General features: G+C 39.5%; 1 protein-coding gene across 4 annotated transcripts in view; it reads right to left on the bottom strand.

Moving 5' to 3' along the window:
• Positions 1-2034: 2034 nt before the first annotated feature.
• Positions 2035-22264, bottom strand: part of USP11 (ubiquitin specific peptidase 11) — a 62117-nt gene continuing 41887 nt past the window's right edge. For 3 of the 4 annotated variants that reach the window (XR_014258757.1, XR_014258758.1, XR_014258759.1), the window contains one exon: positions 2035-20746. The gene's annotated coding sequence lies outside the window, so the exon portion shown is untranslated. The remainder of the gene's footprint in view (positions 20747-22264) is intronic. The other variant, XR_014258760.1, reaches the window with a different exon arrangement.

The following is a 22264-nucleotide window of genomic DNA, read 5'->3' as shown; positions in this document are numbered from 1 at the left end:
AGGGAACTCTACTCAATATTTTGTAATAATCTATATGGGAAAAGAAGCTGAAAAAGAATGAATATATGTATATGTATAACTGAATCACTATGTTGTACACCTGAAACACAACACTGTAAATCAACTATACTCCAATAAAATTTTTAAAAGTAAATAAAAATTAAAAAAAGAAATAGAACCTTATCAGCACCCCCAGGAACTCCCTTTGTGCCTTTCCAAGCACTATCCTCCTGCCTCCTCAAAGTAACCACTATCCTGACTTGTTACACCATACGTTTGTTTTGTCTGTGCTTGAACTTTAATAATTGGAATCGTATTGGATGTACTGTTTGGTGTCTGACGTCTTTCACTCAACATCATGTTATGAGATTCATCCATGTTGTTTCATATACCTATGGTTTGTTCTTTTAGTCACAGTCTAGTATTTCATTGTGTGAATATATCATAATTTAACCATTGTATCATCACGGACATTTGTGTTGTTTCCAGGTTCTTATTTCAACAAAGAACATTGATGTAAACACTCATCTACATGACTTTTGGTGTGCATATGAATGCATTTCTGCTGGGTAGATGCCTAGGAGTGGAATAGCTGGGAAACAGGGTATGCATATGTTAAAATTTAGTAGATAATGCCAAATAGTTCTCCATAGTTGCTGTACCAATTTGTACTTTCACCAGCAGTGTGTGAGAACTCCAACTGCTCCATATTCTCACCAACACTTGGCATTGTTAAATGTATTTGCAAAATTATTTGTAGAGGCATTTATTACATTTCTCTAATTATTGGCAATAAGCAACCCTTTCTGGAACATCAGGGGAAGTCATGACTAGAGATGACACTTGAATGACATTGCGTTACTGTAAAAGCTGAAAGTAAAAGCTGAAAGTAAAAAAGTGACCCAAATCACTCTGATTCTGCAGGTTTAGATGGGCTCAGTTTTTCATTACAGGCTTTTCTTAGTAATAGTGTTCATTATCCTTATAATTGTTATAGATTCCTGTACCTAAGGCAGGTCTCAGGAGTGGGGACCCCTCTTCTATTTTGGGCTTTGTATCACAGTATGAGAGATTTGCATGCATTAATTCCCATGCATTATATGCATTCACATGCATATAAAAGGTATGATTCCCCCATCCTCCCCTTAACTGAAACTTTCATTTACATGGTTCTCTAAAACACTTTCGACTGAAATTATCTTACTCTTAAGTATTTGACTGCTTTGGTCCCAAACATCATAGTCTGAATATCTGATGGTCCTCCAAACACAAATTGTATCCTGCTGACACCTATGGGAAGGGCTTTGAACAAGTATCTTCCTGGGGCAGCAGGAGGAAGAACTCATGGATTCAATGCTAAGAGTGTTCCAGCTTCTCTGGAGTGACACTGAGAGCTGAGGCTGTGGGGTGCCAGGGCCTACAGCTGGTGGAGTGCAGTGTTGCCTGTTGCCTCTGAGTTGGGCCACACCCTAAACAAGTGCCCACTCTCATCTGCCTCTCACTGTTTCCTATATTTTTTTGAAACATGTCTGACATATAACATTGTATCCCCTATATTATTACACACCAAGTTTAAACTTATTAAGTTAAAGTATTGTTATTGTTTCTTTCTTTTTTTTTTTTTGGCCGAGCCGTGTGGCATGTGGGATCTTAGTTCCCCGACCAGGGATCGAACCTGTGCCCCCTGCATTGGGAACATGGAGTCTTAACCACTGGACAGCCAGGGAAATCCCTTTTTTCTCTTTTTTTTAATTGAAGTATAGTTGATTTACAATACTGTGTTAATTTCTGCTGTACTACAAAGTGATTCAGTTAAACATATATATGTGTATATATGTATATATAAACACACACACATTCTTTTTTGTATTCTTTTCCATTATGGTTTATCACAAGATATTGAATATAGTTCCCTGTGCTATACAGGAGGACCTTGCTGTTTACCCATTCTATATATACTAGTTTGCATATGTTATTTTCTTTATATAATTTTCATAACTCTTTCAAGTGCAAGGTGTCATTTTTTTAAATTAATTAATTAATTAATTAATATTTTTGTCTGTGTTGGGTCTTCGTTTCTGTGCGAGGGCTTTCTCTAGTTGCAGCAAGCGGGGGCCACTCTTCATCGCGGTGTGCGGGCCTCTTCACTATCGCGGCCTCTCCTGTTGCGGAGCACAGGCTCCAGACGTGCAGGCTCAGTAGTTGTGGCTCACGGGCCCAGTTGCTCCGCGGCATGTGGGATCTTCCCAGACCAGGGCTTGAACCCGTGTCCCCTGCATTGGCAGGCAGATTCTCAACCACTGCACCACCAGAAGCCCACAAAGGTTTTTTTTTAATTCAGTTTAATTTAAAACCTGAGGAGGTGAGCTGAATTTACCCTACATAGAAGAATATAGAAGAAATAAACAGGTAACCATGTGTTAAAAGAAATTTAGATGTTTGGATAGTAATATTGATTTAAATATAAGTCTCTGGCAACAGAAAACTGTTTTATTTACACCACTCAAGGGTTTACAAAAAGTGACCATGAATACACAGAAACTGTACAAGATAAATGTCAGAATACAAAGGACCTTTAAATTTAAATGTATAAGATTATTCTATCCAAAAGCATAAATACTTTGCCTTACATTTATCCTCTTATCATAATACTAAAATCCTTATTTAGCTTTTATCTGATTTTACCTATTTGCTTCTACATTTTTATTAGGGGAATTCCAAAGTTGTAACAATGGCACATGAATAATAAGAAAACATTCATTTTCATGTTCTAATTTTTTAAATCTTTTTGTTTGTTTTGTTTCGTGTGTGTGTGTTTGTTTTGGTTTTGGTCACATTTTGTTTTGTTTTGGTATATTTGGTGGCATGTGGGATCTTAGTTCTCTAACCAGGGATCAAACCCAGGCCCCCTGCAGTGGAGGCATGGAGTCCTAACCACTGGACCACCAGGGAATTCCCTGTTCTGATATTTTTAACAAAATATTTTCTATTTGAACCATATTAACCAAGATTGAATGAGACAACCTTATAGGTAAGGGTACTGCTTAAAATTCTCTATTCACTAGTCATTTCCTATAAAATGCTAGTAAGTTTCTAAGCTACAAGGCCTGAATGTTCATGTATAAATTGTAGGCAAATGGCTCGAACATGGTGTCCTGGCCACCTTGCTTTTCTCCACATAGGTCATGTAGTCAAGGTCTGATTGCAGTCACCCGAGTTCTGGAAGAATGCCCTGTGATGTTCCCCTGGAACGGGGCAGTCTTGTGAGGGGCTGTTACAGGATGTTCCTCATCTGCCTCCCTATCTTCCGGAAGTCTTGCTATCTTGCCAAAGGTTCCCACAAAGCCATTTCTCATCTGTCCCCCCCGGATTGGGTAAGGCATGGGATTTTCTGCTTTGCTGCCTCCCCTTAGGGTACAGCTGCAGGCTTCTGTGTAAGTCATACAACTGCTTGTGTGTAGGTTAGAGAAGGGTTCTCAATGACAGAGTGACCCACCATGCATGCTTTCTGTCACCTGGCCCCTCTGGTTCAGTGTCACACAGTACCGACCTTGCTTTTACTGTCTATGTAAATAATAAATCCTTATGGTTCATTGTCTCCTTAGCAGCTGAATCTATGGAAATATGACAAGCCAACTTCACTGCCACTTAGGGACTGCTTGACCACTTGACAAATTGACACCCAACGTGGGGCAGGTAAAGTCATGATGCCTCTTTGGAGAAAAGACATAAGGGCAATGTAGGCCAAGTTAGGGGTTATGAGGAAACCCCCTGGGATCTGGCAGTTCATGCTTTTTCTCTTTTCAGGGCACTGCCACATGTAAAAAGCACTCATGGGACAAACTCTGCCCTCCCCCTACAATTTGTCACCAGTGGATGAGTCATGATTTAGTGCAACTACCTCTACCTTATGAGGTCCAAAGCTTTCACTATATAGATGATGTCCTGTTGGTTAGCAAGTCAAAAGCCTTAGTGTCAGCAGCCCTGACTATGATGTCATCTCATCTTTACCAGCAGGGGTAGCTGATCAACTCCAACAACATCCAGAGTCCTGCTTGCCAAGTAAAGTTTCTTGGACTTATGTGGGTGGATTTACAACACTCAGTCCCTCTGGAAACCAAGTTTAGAAGTGTCTTACAAAATAGGGGACTGCTTGCCAAACTTATAACTTCTGGCAAAGTCTTGTGATTAAAGAGCCCCCATTATACTGGGCATTGGCCCCACCCTCTCCTAATAGATTAACATCAGATCTGTGACACACTTTCTGGTTATCAGTGGTGCCTCATCACAGTTGATATCTGGTCAAACTGTGTTATGTTTTACTTGATGGACATACACCCAAATGGTTCTAATGGATGCTGCTAAAAGTACTGGAATAACAGATGTTTTAAGTAGGCGTAATACTTCTCTTGATTTTATGGAATGTTTCCAGTGGAGAAATGGCCACAACTAAAACAGTAGCAGTAGAATAAGACACAACCAGGAGCCCACCTGGCTTCCACAGCCATATGGTGTCACTAAAATAACACAAGATGGGGGAGGGGTGGCTGATCATTGTATTAAACAAAAACCTAATAGAGATGGAAGTGCTTTTAAAAAAATTCAACAGACTGCCATCCCACTTAGGCCAGTCAGACCTAATGAGGCTTTTGAACTACAAGTGTCAGTGACTGACAATTATGCAGACTGGAGCCTGTAGGAAAAAGAAGTTGCCACTAGGCCACAGTCCCCACCACCACCACCACCACCCCACCCCTCCTGTGGCTTTGCACATGTCACTTCTCTTGACACATCAAGATTCCTGATAACTGGACCTGATTCATGGACAGATCAGCTAAATTAGAGTCTTATAGGGCATGCTGGGACACTTGCAGCAATGCAACCACCAAAACAAAACAAAACAAAACAACCATTTGAAACTTAGCATGGAGCATGCAGACCAAGGAAAGGGCCCTGAATCCCTGAGGGTAGCACCAGCACAGATGTGGCAGGAGGCACTAGGAAACCAAAAAAAGTGCTCCCACCTCCCAGTCCCACATTTTCCATCCCACACCCATGGGCACCAGACAGAACCAGGAAATCAACATCCACCCCTGGCACCAACAAAGACTGATGTGGTGCTCCAGTGGTACCAGGCAAACAAAGCAGACCAGAATGACATTGCAAGGTCTCTGAAAACTAAATTATCATTGGAACCACAGCCCCAAAAGGTCAGGACCTATATGATAAACCTAGACAGAATGACTGCTAAAACAGAAGATTTAAATAGGATCCTGAGTCTCCTGACATGATAGACAAAATGTGCGGGATACAATAAAAAATCAGGGGTCATACCAAAAGCCAGAAAAATCACAATGTGAATGAAAAGACAATCAATAGAAGCCAATACCAAGATTAATCAGATATTGGAACTATCTGAGAAGGATTTTAAAGTAGTTATTATAAAAATGATTTAACAAGGAATTACAAATAAACTTGAAACAAATGAAGAAATAGAAATTCTCACCAAATATAAGATATAAAATAAGAACCAAATGGAAAGATAGAACTGAAAAATATAAGCAAAATTTAAAACTCAGGCAGAAAAGATCAATGGCAGGATGAATTTGACAGAGGAGAAGTGACCTTGAAGATAAACAATAGAAATTACCCAATCTGAACAACAGAGAGAAAATACACTGAAGAAAAAAAAGGTGAATAGAGTCTCAGGGGCCTATATGGCAATAACAAAGATCTAAGATTCATATAATTAGACTGCCAGAAGTAGAGGAGAAAGAGAGTAGTGATGAAAAAGTATTTGAAGAAATAATGGTTGAAACCTTCCCAAATTTGTCAAGAGACACAAACCTACAGATTTAAGAAGCTGAGAAAACCACAGTAGGAGAAACCAAAAGAAAGCCATGCCAATACATCATAATTAAGCTTTTGAAAACTGAAAACAAAGAAAAAAACTTGAAATCAACTAGAGGAAAATGACACATTATGTATAGGAGAACACTGATTAGAATAACAGTGAATTTCTCGTCTGAAATCAGAGACTAAAGGACATGGCACATTTTTCAAGTACTGAAAGAAAAAAAGCTGTCAATTGAGAATTCTATATTGGGCAAAATTATCCTTCAGGAATGAAAAGGAAATAAAGACATTCTCAGATGAAAGAAAAGTAAAACAATTTGTTGCTAGTAGATCTACCCTTCAAGAAGGGCTAAAGGAAGTTCTCCAAACAAAAATAAAATAATAACAGACAAAGGCTTCATGAAGCAAAAAAAGAACCACAGAATGGGTTAACATGGAGTGAATGTCTTTCTCCTCATGAGCTTTTTAAACTATATTTGATGATTTAAGCAAAAATAATAACAACATCTGATATGGAGCTCAGTGTATATAGAGGAAACACTTCGGACAATTATGTTTTAAAAGTCAGAAGGATAAAGGGACCTAAAGTGAAATAAGTTTTCTCCACTTCAATCAAAGTGGTAAAACATTGCTATCAGTAGACTGTGATAAGTTACACCTGCACATTGTAATACCTAGAGCAACCACTAAGAAAACCACACAAGAGACATACTCAAAAATAATGTAAATAAATAAAAATGGAATTCTAAAAAATGCTTATGTACCCAAAGGAAGGCAAGAAGAAAGAAACAGAAGAATAAGAATCAGAGGGAACAAATAGAAAACAAATAATAAAATGGGAGACATAAACCCAAACATATCTCATTAATTACTTTAAGTTTAAATGGTCCAAATATACCAGAGATTGGCAGAGTGAATAGAAAACACAACCCAACTATATGCTGTCTACAAGAAATTCACTTCAGGGACTTCCCTGGTGGTCCAGTGGTTAAGACTCTGCACTTCCACAGCAGGGGGCACAGGTTCGATCCCTGGTCAGGGAACTAAGATCCGCCTGCCATGCAGTGTAGCCAAAAGAAAAGAAAAAAGAAAAAAAGAAAGAAAGAAAGGAAAAAGATAAGCAATGCAAACATACATTTTTTAAAAAGTAGACTTGAGAGCAAATAAACTTAGAGACAAAGAGAAACTTTGCATAATGATAAAAGAATCAGTCCACCAAGAAGACATAGCAATCCTAAATGTGTCTGCACTAAAGAAAATAGCTTCAGGATACATGAAGCAAAAACTGATGGGGCTGAAAGGAGAAATAGATAAATCCACAATTATAATTGAGGACTTCAGCAATTAATAGAACTAGTGGAGAGAAATTCAGCAATAATAAAGAAGAACTGAACACCACCACTGATCAACAGAATCTAATTGATACTTATAAAACATTCAACCCAACAATAACAGAATATACATTCTTTTCAAGTGCCCATGGAACATATTTACCAAGATGGACCATTACCTGAGCCATAAAACAAATCTCAACAAATTTAGAAGAATTTGTTGCATATAGCATATACATATATCATATGGTCTTGACCATATGGAATCAAACTAGAAATCAATAAAAAGAGACAACAGGAAAACCTCTAAAACACTTAGTTAAAAACATGCTTCTCAATCATCTATGGGTCAAAATGGAAGTCAAAAGGAAATTTTTACAAATACATAGAACTGAAAGAAAAGAGAAAATACAACATCAAAATACGTGCAGTGCACTAAAGCAGTGCTGAGAGAGATAGTCACAGCGCTAGATGCTTACATTAGAAAAGAGGAAAGTTCTCAAATCAATAATCAAAGTTCCTACCCCAAGAAACTAGAAAAAGAAGAACAAAAATAGATCCAAAGCAAGCAGAAGGAAGGAAATAATAAAAATAAGAGCAAAAATCAATAAAATTGAAAACAGAAAAATGATAAAATCAATGAAATAAAAAGATAGATCTTTGAAAAGATTGATAAAATTGAAAAACCTCTAGAAAGACAAAAAGAGAGATGATACAAATCACCAATATCGGGAATAAGACGGAATTATCTCTACAGATCCTGTAACTGTTAAAAGGATTATAAGATAATAATACTATGAACAACTGTAGGCTCATAAACTCAACAACTTAGAAGAAATGCACTGAATACTCCAAAACCACAAACTACCCAACTCATCTAAATAGTTCTATAACCATCAGAGAGATTGAATTTGTTATTTTTAGCCCTCAAAATGGAAATCTCCAGGCCCAGATGTTTTCCCTTAAGAATTCTACCAAATGTTTTAAAGAGAAATTAGAACCAATCTTATAAAATCTCTTCCAGATAAGAGAACACTTCCCAACTCATTTTATGAGGCCAGTTTTACCTTGCTATCAAAACCAGAAAAAAAGGACAACAAGGAAAAGAAAAATACAGATTGCTACCTCTCTTGAACTTATCCACAGAAATTCAACAAAACATTAGCAAATCAAATATTGCAATGTTTATAAAGAATTATACACCACAGTTGGGGCTTCCCTGGTGGCACAGTGGTTAAGAATCCACCTGCCAATGCAGGGGACACAGGTTCAAGCCCTGGTCCAGGAAGATCCCACATGCTGCAGAGCAACTAAGCCCGTGTGCCACAACTACTGAGCCTGCTCTCTAGAGCCCGCGAGCCACAACTACTGAGCCCGTGTGCCACAACTACTGAAGCCCGTGCGCCTACAGCCCGTGCTCCGCAACAAGAGAAGCCACCGCAATGAGAAGCCTGCACACCGCAACGAACAGTAGCCCCCGCTCACCTCAACTAGAGAAAAGCCCGTGCGTAGCAACGAAGACCCAATGCAGCCAAAAATAAAATAAATAAATTTATTTTTTTTAAAAAAGAATTATACACCACAACCAAGTGAGATTTATTCCAGGTATGAAAGGCTGGTTCAATGTTCAAAAATCAAGCAATGTCAGCCACCATATCAAGAAAAATTATATGATCATATCAATTGATGGGGAAAAAAAAACCCCAAAACAGGATTTGACAAACTCTAACAACCAGATTTCTGGTTCCTGGAGATGATGGAGTGGACATGCTTCTCCCTATTTCTACCACTAAATACAGCTAAAAACCTGGATATTGTATATAAACAAGACTCTGGAAGACTCTGAAAGGTGGAGAAAAGACAGCAGACTGGCTAGTGTCTCGAGACTCAAGGAATGACATGGTGGTGAGTTCCCTGGCTTTTCTTTTGCATAATAGATCCAAGACAAGGTGATGGAGAAACCAGCAACCCCAAAACACTAAGTAGTGCAGACAAGAAAAGACCCAGGAAACCCTTTTCTCCCAAAGGATCAGGTGAGAGGTGGCCTAATAAGAGAGCAAGAAGGTGAATGTCGGGACTGATAAACTTCCTATGTGTACCTGTGTTAAGGAAAATCTAAGTTCTCCTCCTACATTTCTCCTTTACTTTCATACAGAACACCACTTCTGATAACTTTCTTTTTTTTTTTGTCTGTGTGGCTTGCAGGATCTTAGCTCCCCGACCAGAGATTGAACCCGGGCCCTTGTTAGTGAAAGCGCAGAGTCCTAACCACTGGACCGCCAGGGAATTCCCACTTCTGATAATTCTGGTCACCAGATGTGTGGAGGTTTTTCCCCCACCAAGCAATTCTCTGTGACACCAGCTGGGTGTCTTACGACTTAATTCTGACACACACATCTACCTGGAGATCACATCAGATCCCATGGGTTAAGGGCTCAGTCCCATGAGACTGCCCTCACAACTTCAGATGCCAATCGAAAGTAGTAGGTCCCCAGGTTACCCACCACTTCTGTCTGACTCAGCTACACATGGGAGATTCCCACGACCTCTTCCCCCTTGGATTCACTAAAGAGGCTCACAGAACTCAGGGAAACACTCACGTTTATCAGTTTATTAAACGATATGATAAAGGATACAGATGAACAGCCAGATGAAGAGACACACAGGGCGAGGTCTGGGAGGGTCCTGAGCACAGGAGTTTCATCCCCATGGAGCTGGGGTGCATCACCCTCCTGGTATGTGGATGGTTCGCCCATCTGGAAGCTCCCAGAACTCCATGCTATTGGGATTTTATGGAGGCTTCCTCACGTAGGCATGACTGATCATTAACTCCATTTCCAGCCCTCTCCCCTCTCTGGAGGATGGGGGTTGGGGCTGAAAATGCCAAGCTTCTAATCATGGTTTGGTCTTTCTGGTGACCATCCAGGAGCCCACCCAGAGCCACCTCATTAGAAATTCCAAAGGATTTAGGAGCTCCGTGTCAGGAACCAGGGTGAAAGACCAAATATTAGAAGAAAAGATTCTCCTGTGCTCTTATCACTTAAGAAACTACAAGGGGACTTCCCTGGTGGCGCAGTGGTTAAGAATCCGCCTGCCAATGCAGGGGACACGGGTTCAAGCCCTGGTCCAGGAAGATCCCACATGCCGCAGAGCAACTAAGCCCATGCGCCACAACTACTGAGCCTGCGCTCTGGAGCCTGCGAGCCACAACTACTGATCCTGTGCACCACAACTACTGAAGCCCTCATGCCTAGAGCCCGTGCTCCACAACAAGAGAAGCCACAGAAATGAGAAGCCCACACACCACAATGAAGAGTAGCCCCCGCTCGCCACAACTAGAGGAAGCCCGCGTGCAGCAACGAAGACCCAATGCAGCCAAAAATGAATTAATTAATTTTTAAAAAAACCTTCAAAAACAAACAAAGAAATTACAAGGGTTTTGGGAGCTCTGTGCCAGAAACTGGGGGGTAAAGACCAAATGTATATTTCTTATTATAAATCACAACATCACAGTAACAAAGACAGAGAAGCTACTTACATTTCTGGCCATGCATGATCTGTCTAAATATTTCATCCAGGGAAAAATAAATCAAAGAGATTATTTTCAGTATAAAAGGGATTCAAAATGTATATGGCTTAACCACGGAGATATGCATTAGCCTATGTGCCTGTAGGCCACAGGCACATAGTAATATTACTAATGAGATTTATACATTAGAAAGTTTTTTAAATGTAAAAGACAATTGTCTCTTTTTGTTAATTTACTAATAATGGAAATCTGCCTTTGAGAAGAAACTCTGAATATATCTTAGAGTAAGGGCTGGCAAACTGTGGCCCGTGACCAAATACGGGCCACTGTCTCTTTTTGTAAATAAAATTGTTTGGTTTTTTTTGCCATGCTGCATGGCATATGGGATCTTAGTTCCCCAACCAGGGATCGAACCCGTGCCCCCTGCAATGGAAGCACAGAGTCTTAACCACTGGACTGCCAGGGAAGTCCCATCTTTTTGTAAATAAAGTTTTATTGGAAAACACACACATGAACACACAAATGGCATTTCTATATACTAATTGTAATCAAAGGTAAAAACACAATACCATAAACAATTGCTCCAAAAAAAATTAAATACTTAGGTATATAGTTAACAAAACATGTACAGGGTCTGTATGCTAAAAATTACAAAATACTGATGACGGAAATCAGAGGAGCTCTAAATAACTGGAAAGATACATCGTGTTATGGATTGGAAGACTCAACGTGGTAAGAAATGTCAATTCCCCCCAAACGGATCTATAGGTTAATGCAATTACTATGAAAATGTCATCGATATAGATAAGCTTTTTCTAAAATTTATATGGAAAAGCAAAGGCTAAAATAGCTAAAACAATTTTGGAAAAAGAAAAAAAGCAGGAGGAACCACTCCACCTGATATTAAGGCTTACTATAGAGCTACGGGGATCAAGAGAGTGTGGTACTGGCAGAGGCAAATAGATCAATGGAACAGAATGGAGAGTCCAGACAGAGACCCACACAAGTACGCCCAATTGACTTTTGTCAAGGAAGTGAAAGCAATTCAACAGGAGAAGGACAGCCTGGTCAACAAATGGCGCTGGAGCAAGTGGATATCAATGGGAAAAAACCTGGAACCTCACACCTTACACAAAATTAACTCGAAATGGATCACGGACTTAAATGTAAAACATAAAACTTTAAAACTTTTAAAAGAAAACATAGGAGAAAATCTTCAGGACATCAGGCTAGACAAAGAGTTCTTATACATGATGCCAAAAGCAATCCATAAAAGGGAAATGTGACTAATTGGGTTTCATCAAAATTAAAAATTTTCGCCTTGGGAGGGACTCTGTTAAGAGAATGAAAACACAAGCTACATACTGGGAGAAAATAATTGCAAGATGTATATCTGACAAAGGACTTGTATCTAAAATATGTAAAGAACACTCAAAACTCAACAGTGAAAACCAAAAAAATCCAATTAGAAAATGGGCAGAAGACATGAAGAGACATTTTACCAAAGAGGATATACAGATGGCAAATAATGATGTTGGACATCATTAACCATCAGGGAAATGCAAATGAAAACCGCAGTGAGATACACCTACGCAACTATCAAAATGGCTAAAATAAAAAATAGTTACAACACTAAACACTGGAGAGGATGCAGAGATCACCTACACATTGCTGGAGAGAATTTCAAATGGTACAGCTACTTTGGAAAATAATTTGAGTTTGGCAGTTTCTTATAAAACTAAACATACGGACTTCCCTGGTGGCGCAGTGGTTTAGAATCCACCTGCCAATGCAGGGGACATGGGTTCGATCCCTGGGCCGGGAAGATCCCACATGCCACGGAGCAACTAAGCCTATGCGCCACAACTACTGAGCCTGCGCTCTAGAGCCCAAGAGCCACAACTACTGAGCCTGCATGTCACAACTACTGAAGCCCACATGCCTAGAACCCATGCTCCACAACAAGAGAAGCCACCACAGTGAGAAGCCCACGCACCACAATGAAGAGTAGCCCCCACTCGCTGCAACTAGAGAAAGCCCGAGCACAGCAGTGAGGACCCAATGCAGCCAAAGATAAATAAATAAATTTATTTTTAAAAATTAAAAAAATAAAACTAAACCTGCAACTACTATATGACCCAGCATTGCATTCCTGGGCATTTATCCCAGAGAAATGAAAACTTATGTTCACTCCAAAACCTGTATATGAAACGGTCTTAACAGCTTTATTCATAATACCTAAAACTGGAATTATCCAAGATATCCTTCAGTGAATGAATGGTTAAACAAATGGTGGTAACATCCATATGATGGAATATACTTAGCAATTAAAAGGAATAAACTGGGACTTCCTTGGTGGTCCAGTGAGTAAGACTACATGCTCCCAATGCTGGGGGCCCAGTTCCATCCCTGGTCTGGGAACTAGATCCTGCGTGCATACTGCAACTAAGTGTTTACGTGCCGCAGCTGAGAAGTCCTCATTCCACAACTGAGAAGTCCACATGCCACAGCTAAGAAGTCCAAATGCCACCACTAAAGATCCTGCATGCTGCAACTAAAGATCCCGCATGCTGCAACTAAGACCTGGTGCAACCTAAATAAATAAATAAATAAATATTATAAAATAAATAAATAAATAAAAGGAATAAACCATTGACACACGAAACAACTTAGTTGGATCTCAAAGGAACTGTAATGAGTGAAAAAAGCCAATCTCAACAGGTTTAATATTGTTTGGTTCTATTTATGTAACATTCTTGCAATAACACAATTATAGAAATGGAGAAAAGATTAGTCGTTGCCAAGGGGACAGGGAGGGGGGTGGGGGACTATAAAGGCACAGAACAGGGCTCTTTGTGCTGATGGAACTGTTCTGTGTCTGTGTAGTGGTTACATGAATCTACACATATGATAGAACTGCACAGCACTACACACACACACACACACACACACACACACACACGGCATGTAAAGCTTGTGAAATATGAATAAGTCAGTGGATTGTACCAATGTCAATTTCCTCATTTTGATATTGTACTATAGTTATGGGAAAGCTGGGTAAAAGATACATGCAATCCCTTTGTACTTTTTTTTTGTGCAGGAACCCCTTTGTACTTTTTTTGCAAGTTCATGTGAATTTATTATTATTTCAAAATTAAAAGTTAAAAGAAAACCTGTGCATGGAGAGGGGAACTGCGCTCAATGGACAGAGTTGCAGGCTGTGGAGCTTGCCCTGGACTCATGGACAGTAGCCTGGTATCAAGGCCACTGGATGACCAGCCTTCATGGGAACAAACATTATGGCAGCAGATCGCACAAGACCCACAGCCCTGTTTGTGACCCATGTGGTGGATGTCCATGGAATGGGACCCTTTCGGGATTTGCAGCAATGGATCAACAAGCTGGTTAGCCCCACACTGCCCAGGTAAGGACCATGGGTGCCTGGACACAGTGCTGCACAGGGTACAGTAACTCTGCTATAGTTCAGGACTGGGCCCCAGAGCAAGACCTGGTGATTTCAGCACACAAAGCCAAAGAAGCCTGGCCAATGTGCTGAGACTGCCAGTTACACAGTTGGGTGGCAAGGAGAGCTTCAGGGCACTGGACCTGGCCCATCTTGACAATAGACCCTCCAGGCCCCTTCCCTCCTGTCGCATGAGGTTGGCTGGGCACCAACTGCAGTAGGTGTGTTTTTAGGGCATGGCACTGCCACCCTTTGTCTGTACGTCAGGAGGGGACATGCTATCCAAGGACTCCTAGATGGGTGGTGCTACATTTTGGATTCCCCAAATACACCCGGTCACCACCAAATGGTGCCACCTTTTAGCAAACATCACTGGGTTGGGGGCCATACACTGAACATTTCAGGGGCGAATGCCATTAAAAAATAAAATGGACTTATGAAAGAAAAAACTAAAAATAAAAGATAAGTGGTATTTACAGTAGCCAGGACATGGAAGCAACCTAAATGCCCATCGACGAAGGAATGGATAAAGAAAACGTGGTACATATACATACAGACTGAAGTCAGAAAGAGAAAAACAAATACTGTATGCTAACACATATACATGGAAGCTAAAAAAGAAAATGGTTCTGATGAACCTAAGGGCAGGACAGGAATAAACATGCAGATGTAGAGAATGGACTTGAGGACACGGGGAGGGGGAAGGGTAAGCTGGAATGAAGTAAGAGAGTGGCATGGACATATATACACTACCGAATGTAAAATAGATAGCTAGTGGGAAGCAGCCACATAGCACAGGGAGATCAGCTCAGTGTTTTGTGACCACCTAGAGGGGTGGGATAGGGAGGGTGGGAGGGAGGGAGACGCAAGAGGGAGGAGATATGGGGATATAGGTATATGTATAGCTGATTCACTTTGTTATAAAGCAGAAACTAACAGACCATTGTAAAGCAATTATACTCCAATAAAGATGTTAAAAAATATATATTGAGAGAATGACTATCATACCCATAGTAATCTACACATTCAATGCAATCTCTATCAAACTACCAATGGAATTTTTCAAAGAACTACAACAGAAAAGTTTACAATTTGTATGGAAACACAAAAAAACCTGAATAGCCAAAGCAATTTTGAGAAAGAAAAATAGAGCTGGCGGAGTCAGGCTTGCTGACTTCAGACTATACTACAAAGCTACAGTAATCAAGACAGTATGGTATTGGCACAAAAACAGAAATATAGATCAATGAAACAGGATAGAAAGCCCAGAGATAAACCCACACACCTATGGTCACCTAATCTATGACAAAGGAGGTAAGAATACACAATGGAGAAAACACAGCCTCTTCAATAAGTGGTGCTGGGAAAACTGGACAGCTACATGTAAAACAATGAAATTAGAAAACTCCCTAACACCTTACACAAAAATAAACTCAAAATGGATTAAAGACCTGAATGTAAGGCCAGACACTGTAAAACTCTTAGAGGAAAACATAGGCAGAACACTGCTTGATGTAAAATGCAGCAAGGTCTTTTTTGACCCACCGCCTAGAGTGATGAAAATAAAAACAAAAATAAACAAATGGGACCTAATCAAACTTAAAAGCTTTTGCCCAGCAAAGGAAACCATAAATAGGACAAAAGGACAACCTTCAGAATGGGAGAAAATATTCACAAACAAAGCAACGTACAAAGGATTAATCTCCAAAATATACAAAACAGCTCATGCAGCTAAATACCAAAAAAAACAAACAAACAACCCAATCAAAAAATGGGCAGAAGACCTAAACAGACATTTCTCCAAAGAAGACATACAGATGGTCAAAAAACACATGAAGGGCTTCCCTGGTGGCGCAGTGGTTGAGAATCTGCCTGCCAATGCAGGGGACACGGGTTCGAGCCCTGGTCTGGGAAGATCCCACATGCCGCGGAGCAGCTAGGCCTGTGAGCCACAGCTGCTGAGCCTGCGCATCTGGAGCCTGTGCTCCGCAGCAAGAGAGGCTGCAATAGAGGCCCACGCACTGCGATGAAGAGTGGCCCCCACTTGCCGCAACTAGAGAAAGCCCTCGCACAGAAACAAAGACCCAACACAGCCATAAATAAAATTAAAAAAAAAAACAAACACATGAAAAGGTGCTCAACATCACTAAGTATTAGAGAAATGCAAATCAAAACTACAATGAAGTATCATCTCACACAAGTCAAAATGGCCATCATAAAAAAAAATCTACAAACAATAAATGCTGGAGAGGGTGTGGAGAAAAGGAAACCCTCTTGCCCTGTTGGTGGGAATGTAAATTGATACGGACACTATAGAGAACAGTCTGGAGGTTCCTTAAAAAACTAAAAAATAGAACTAACATATGACCCAGCAATCCCACTACTGGGCATATACCCAGAGAACTTCCATAATTTAAAAAATACATGCACCCCAATGTTCATTGCAGCACTATTTACAGTAGCCAGGATATGGAAGCAACCTAAATGTCCATCAACAGAGGAATGGATAAAGAAGATGTGGTACATATATACAGCGGAATATTACTCAGCCATAAAAAGGAGCAAACTGGGTCATTTGTAGAGATGTGGATGGACCTAGAGATTGTCATACAGAGTGAAGTAAGTCTGAAGGAGAAAAACAAATATCCTATATTAACACATATATGTGGAATTGAGAAAAATGGTATAGATGATCTTATTTGCAAAGCAGAAATAGAGACACAGATGTAGAGAACAAATGTATGGACACCAAGAGGGTGGGATGAACTGGGAGATTGGGATTGACATATATACACTACTGATACTATGTATAAAATAGGTAACTAATGAGAACCTACTGTATAGCTCAGGGAACTCTACTCAACACTCTGTGGTGACCTAAATGGGAAGGAAATCCAAAAGAGAGGGGATATATGTATACATACAGCTGATTCACTTTGCTGTACAGTAGAAACTAACACAACATTGTAAAGCAACTATACTCCAAAAAAGATTAATTTAAAAAAATATATATAAAGGACTTCCCTGGTGGCACGGTGGTTAAGAATCCACCTGCCAATGCAGGGAACACGGGTTCGAGCCCTGGTCCGGGAAGATCCCACATGCCACGGAGCAACTGAGCCCGTGCGCCATGACTACTGAGCCTGCTCTCTAGAGTCCGCGAGCCACAACTGCTGAGCCCACATGCCACAACTACTGATACCCACGTGCCTAGAGCCTGTGCTCCATAACAAGAGAAGCCAGTGCAATAAGAAGCCCATGCACCACAACGAAGAGTAGCCCCCGACTAGCCACAACTAGAGAAAGCCCGAGTGCAGCAACGAAGACCCAAAACAGCCAAATAAATTAATTAATTAATTAAAATTAAAATTTAAAAAATGTTTTAATAAATAAATAAAATGGCACAATTTGAGCATCAAAAAAATCACAATGCTACAAATAATCAATACTGGAGAGGGTGTGGAGAAAAGGGAACCCTCCTATACAGTTGGTGGGAGTGTAAATTGGTGCCACTATGGAAAACAGTACAGAGGTTCCTTAAAAAACTAAAAATAGAACTACCTTATGATCCAGCAATCCCACTCCTGGGCATATATCTGGAAAAGATGAAAACTCTAATTCAAAAAAATATATGCACCCCAATGCTTATATCAGCACTATTTACAATAGCCAAGACATGGAAGCAACCCAAGTGTCCATCAACAGACTACTGGCTTAAGAGATGTGGTATTTATATACAGTGGAATACTACCCAGGCTCAGAAAATGAAATACTGCAACAGCAACATGGATGGACCTAGAGAATATCATACTAAGTGAAGTAAGTCAGACAGAGAAAGACAAATATCATATGATATCACTTGTAGGTGGAATCTAAAAAATAATACAAATGAATCTATTTACAAAACAGAAACATGGCTTCCCTGTTTCTGACTACTGAGCCTGTGCTCTAGAGCCCGCGAGCCACAACTACTGAAGCCCGCTCGCCTAGAGCCCGTGCTCCACAACAAGAGAAGCCACCGCAATGAGAAGCCCGCACACTGCAACAAAGAGTAGCCCCCGCTCGCCGCAAGTAGAGAAAGCCTGCACTCAGCAACAAAGATCCAATGCAGCCAAAAATAAATAAAAATAAATAAATTTTAAAAAACAAACCCAGAAACAGACTCACAGACATAGAAAACAAACTTATAATTATCATAGGGGGAAGGGGGGGGGGGAAGAGGGATAAATTAGGAGTATGGGACTAATAGATACACACTACTATATATAAAATAGATAAGTAACAAGGATTTACTGTATAGCACAGGGAACTATATTCAATATCTTGTAATAACCTATAATGGAAAATAATCTGAAAAAAATGTAACTGAGTCACTTTGCTGTACATGAAACTAACACAATATTGTAAACCAACTACAGTAAAAAAACATTTTTTAATCACAATGGATACACATTAAATACATAAAAATCCATGAATTCCTAATGATATTAAACAATGAAGGTCTCTAGGAAACCAATTCTCTGAAAATTAATAAATGATAAAAAAGTATCCTTTTGTTTTTTAACATTAACTCTTTTTTTTAACTGAATTATAGTTAATTTACAATATTGTGTTAGTTTCAAGAGTATGGCAAAGCGATTCATTTACACACACATGTGTATGTGTATATATATATATTATATACATAATTTTTCAGATTCTTTTCCATTATAGGTTATTATAAGATATTGAGTATGGTTCCCTGTGCTACACAGTAGGTCCTTGTTGCTTACCTATTTTATATATAGTAGTATGCATACATTAATCCCAAACTCCGAATTTATCTCTCCCTCCCCCCAACCCTGCTATCCCCTTTGGTAACCATAAGTTTGTTTTCTATGTCTGTGAGTCTATTTCTGTTTGTAAATCCTGACTTTCTTTTCATGAAACATATTTCAGGATGAAAATAGTAGCTGGAAGGAAAAGGTCTCCTTTATAAAATAATCCCAGCTAATGAATGCAGACTGATTGCTAGAATTAGACCACTACTTTCCAACCACTACTGAAATAATGAATTTAGACAATTATCTTCAGTGGCTGCTAAAATCAACAGGAGAAAGGCTGGTAGGAAATGCTACAATGGAGGGATCAGGCTGAGGTCACCAACAAACACAAATCAATCCCAGCATCAGTTAAAAAGATAAAATCACACATGATGAAATGCAAAAGAAAGTGCATAACACTGCATGAAATGATTCTTTCCCTTAAAAAATAATTAAACTGAATCTACTCAAGCCTCTAGCTCTAAATGCCAGTGAACAGGAAACATGGGGAGGGGAAAACACAATAAAAACCACCTTAAAGAAGCAATCATCAGGACTTCCCTGGTGGCGCAGTGGTTGAGAGTCCACCTGCCAATGCAGGGGACGCGGGCTCGAGCCCTGGTCCAGGAAGATCCTACATGCCGCGGAGCAGCTAAGCCCGTGCGCCACAACTACTGAGCCTGCGCTCTAGAGCCCACGAGCCACAACTACTGAGCCTGCGTGCCACAACTACTGAAGCCCACGTGCCTAGAGCCCGTGCTCTGCAACTAGAGGAGCCACCACAATGAGAAGCCCGTGCACCACAATGAAGAGCAGCCCCCACTTGCCGCAACTAGAGAAAGCCTGCCCACAGCAACGAAAACCCAACACAGCCAAAATAAATAAATAATAAAATAAAAGATATTTTAAAAAAATTATTTAAAAAAAGAAGCAATCATCTAAATCCATTTGTCAATCAGACAAATGATTTAGTTTCTCCAATAAATCAATGGTCTTTAAAATTGGGGGGTAGGGGTGTATAGTGGATTTACAGGAAAGGAGACTCAAGAGAAAAACATCCAGTAGCAATAAATGACCTTTGGATATAGATTTAACAAAGCTACTGTAAATAGATAGTTTAAAGACAATCATGGAAATTTGAATATGGACTGAGTATTAGATAATATAAAGAATTATTGTTAATCTTATTAAGTAAATATAATGGCCCTGTGGTTCCTTATATAATGTACCTATGAGTTAGGGATACAGAATGAGGTATTTATCTGTGCAATGACAGGATGGCTGGGATTGCTTTAATATGCCCCAGTGAAAAAAGTGGGTGAGGAGAAAAGAGCAAACAAAATTGGCAAAATGGTATTAATTGTTGAAGCTTAGGAATAGAGCCATGCACGGTTTTTGTGTGTGTGTGTGTGTTTTACTATTTTCTACTTTAAATCTATCTGAAAATTTCAATAATAAAAGAAAAAAGACAGAAGCCAATGTGAAAGCGTTCCAACTGGCTCCTTCTAAACTGGACAGTTTGAGCAATAGAAGAAATAATGACTGCAATGAATTGAAAAGTACTGAATATATAACAAGTTCAATAAAATATAGAAAATGACAACAGTAAAGTCTTAAGAAATATAAAAACGCCTTAGGACACTGCATTGCCGCTCCTGACCCTCTCTCGCACTCTCTGACTGCCAGCAATGGTGGGTATGGACCCCACGCTCCAGTGCCATGCATTTTCAGGGCTAGTTGATTCAGCAGCCATGTGGTAAGTGACCTGGAAGATAAAATAATGGAAATAAACTACTGCAGAGCAGAATAAAGAAAAAAGAACGAAAATAATTGAGGACAGTCTCAGAGACCTATGGGACAACATTAAACACACCAACATTTGAATTATAGGGGTCCCAGAAGAAGAGAAAAAGAAAGGGACTGAGAAAATATTTGAAGAGATTATAGTTGAAAACTTCCCTAATATGGGAAAGGAAATAGTCGATCAAGCCCTGGAAATACAGAGTCCCATACAGGATAAATCCAAGGAGAAACATGTTGACACATATTAATCAAACTATCAAAAATTAAATACAAAGAAAAATATTAAAAGCAGCAAGGGAAAAGTAACAAATAACATACAAGGGAATCCCCATGAGATTAACAGCTGATCTTTCAGCAGAAACTCTGCAAGCCAGAAGGGAGTGGCAGGACATATTTAAAGTGATGAAAGGGAAAAACCTACAACCAAGATTACTCGACCCAGCAAGGATCTCATTCAGGTTCAATGGAGAAATTAAAACCTTTACAGACAAGCAAAAGCTAACAGAATTCAGCACCACCAAACCAGCTTTACAACAAATCCTAAAGGAACTTCTCTAGGCAGGAAACACAAGAGAAGGAAAAGACCTACAATAACAAACCCAAAACAATTAAGAAAATGGTAATAGGAACATACATATCGATAATTACCTTAAATGTAAATGGATTAAATGCTCCAACCAAAAGACATAGACTGGCTGAATGGATACAAGATCCGTATATATGCTGTCTACAAGAGACCCACTTCAGACCTAGGGACACATACAGACTGAAAGTGAGGGGATGGAAAAAGATATTCCATGCAAATGGAAATCAAAAGAAAGCGGGAGTAGCAATTCTTATGTCAGACAAAATAGACTTTAAAATAAAGACTATTACAAGAGACAAAGAAGGACACTACATAATGATCAAGGGATCAATCCAAGAAGAAGATATAACAATTGTAAATATTTATGCACCCAACATAGGAGCACCTCAATACATAAGGCAAATGCTAACAGTCATAAAAAGGGAAATCAACAGTAACACAATCATAGTAGGGGACTTTAACACCCCACTTTCACCAACGGACAGATCATCCAAAATGAAAATAAATAAGGAAACACAAGCTTAAAATGACAGGTTAAACAAGATGGACTTAATTGATATTTATAGGACATTACATCCAAAAACAACAGAATACACTTTCTTCTCAAGTGCTCATGGAACATTCTCCAGGATAGATCATATCTTGGGTCACAAATCAAGCCGTGGTAAATTCAAGAAAATTGAAATCGTATCAAGTATCTTTTCTGACCACAGCGCTATGAGACTAGATATCAATTACAGGAAAAAATCTGTAAAAAATACAAACACATGGAGGCTAAACAATACTAGTAAATAACCAAGAGATCACTGAAGAAATCAAAGGGGAAATCAAAAAATACCTAGAAACAAATGACAATGAAAACACGACAACCCAAAACCTATGGGATGGGGCTTC

The sequence above is a fragment of the Balaenoptera physalus genome (genome assembly GCF_965194825.1).
Source record: "Balaenoptera physalus genome assembly, chromosome: X".
NCBI lineage: Eukaryota > Metazoa > Chordata > Mammalia > Artiodactyla > Balaenopteridae > Balaenoptera > Balaenoptera physalus.
Note: the sequence above shows the minus strand (reverse complement) of the source record. Positions and strands in the feature narration are given on the sequence as shown.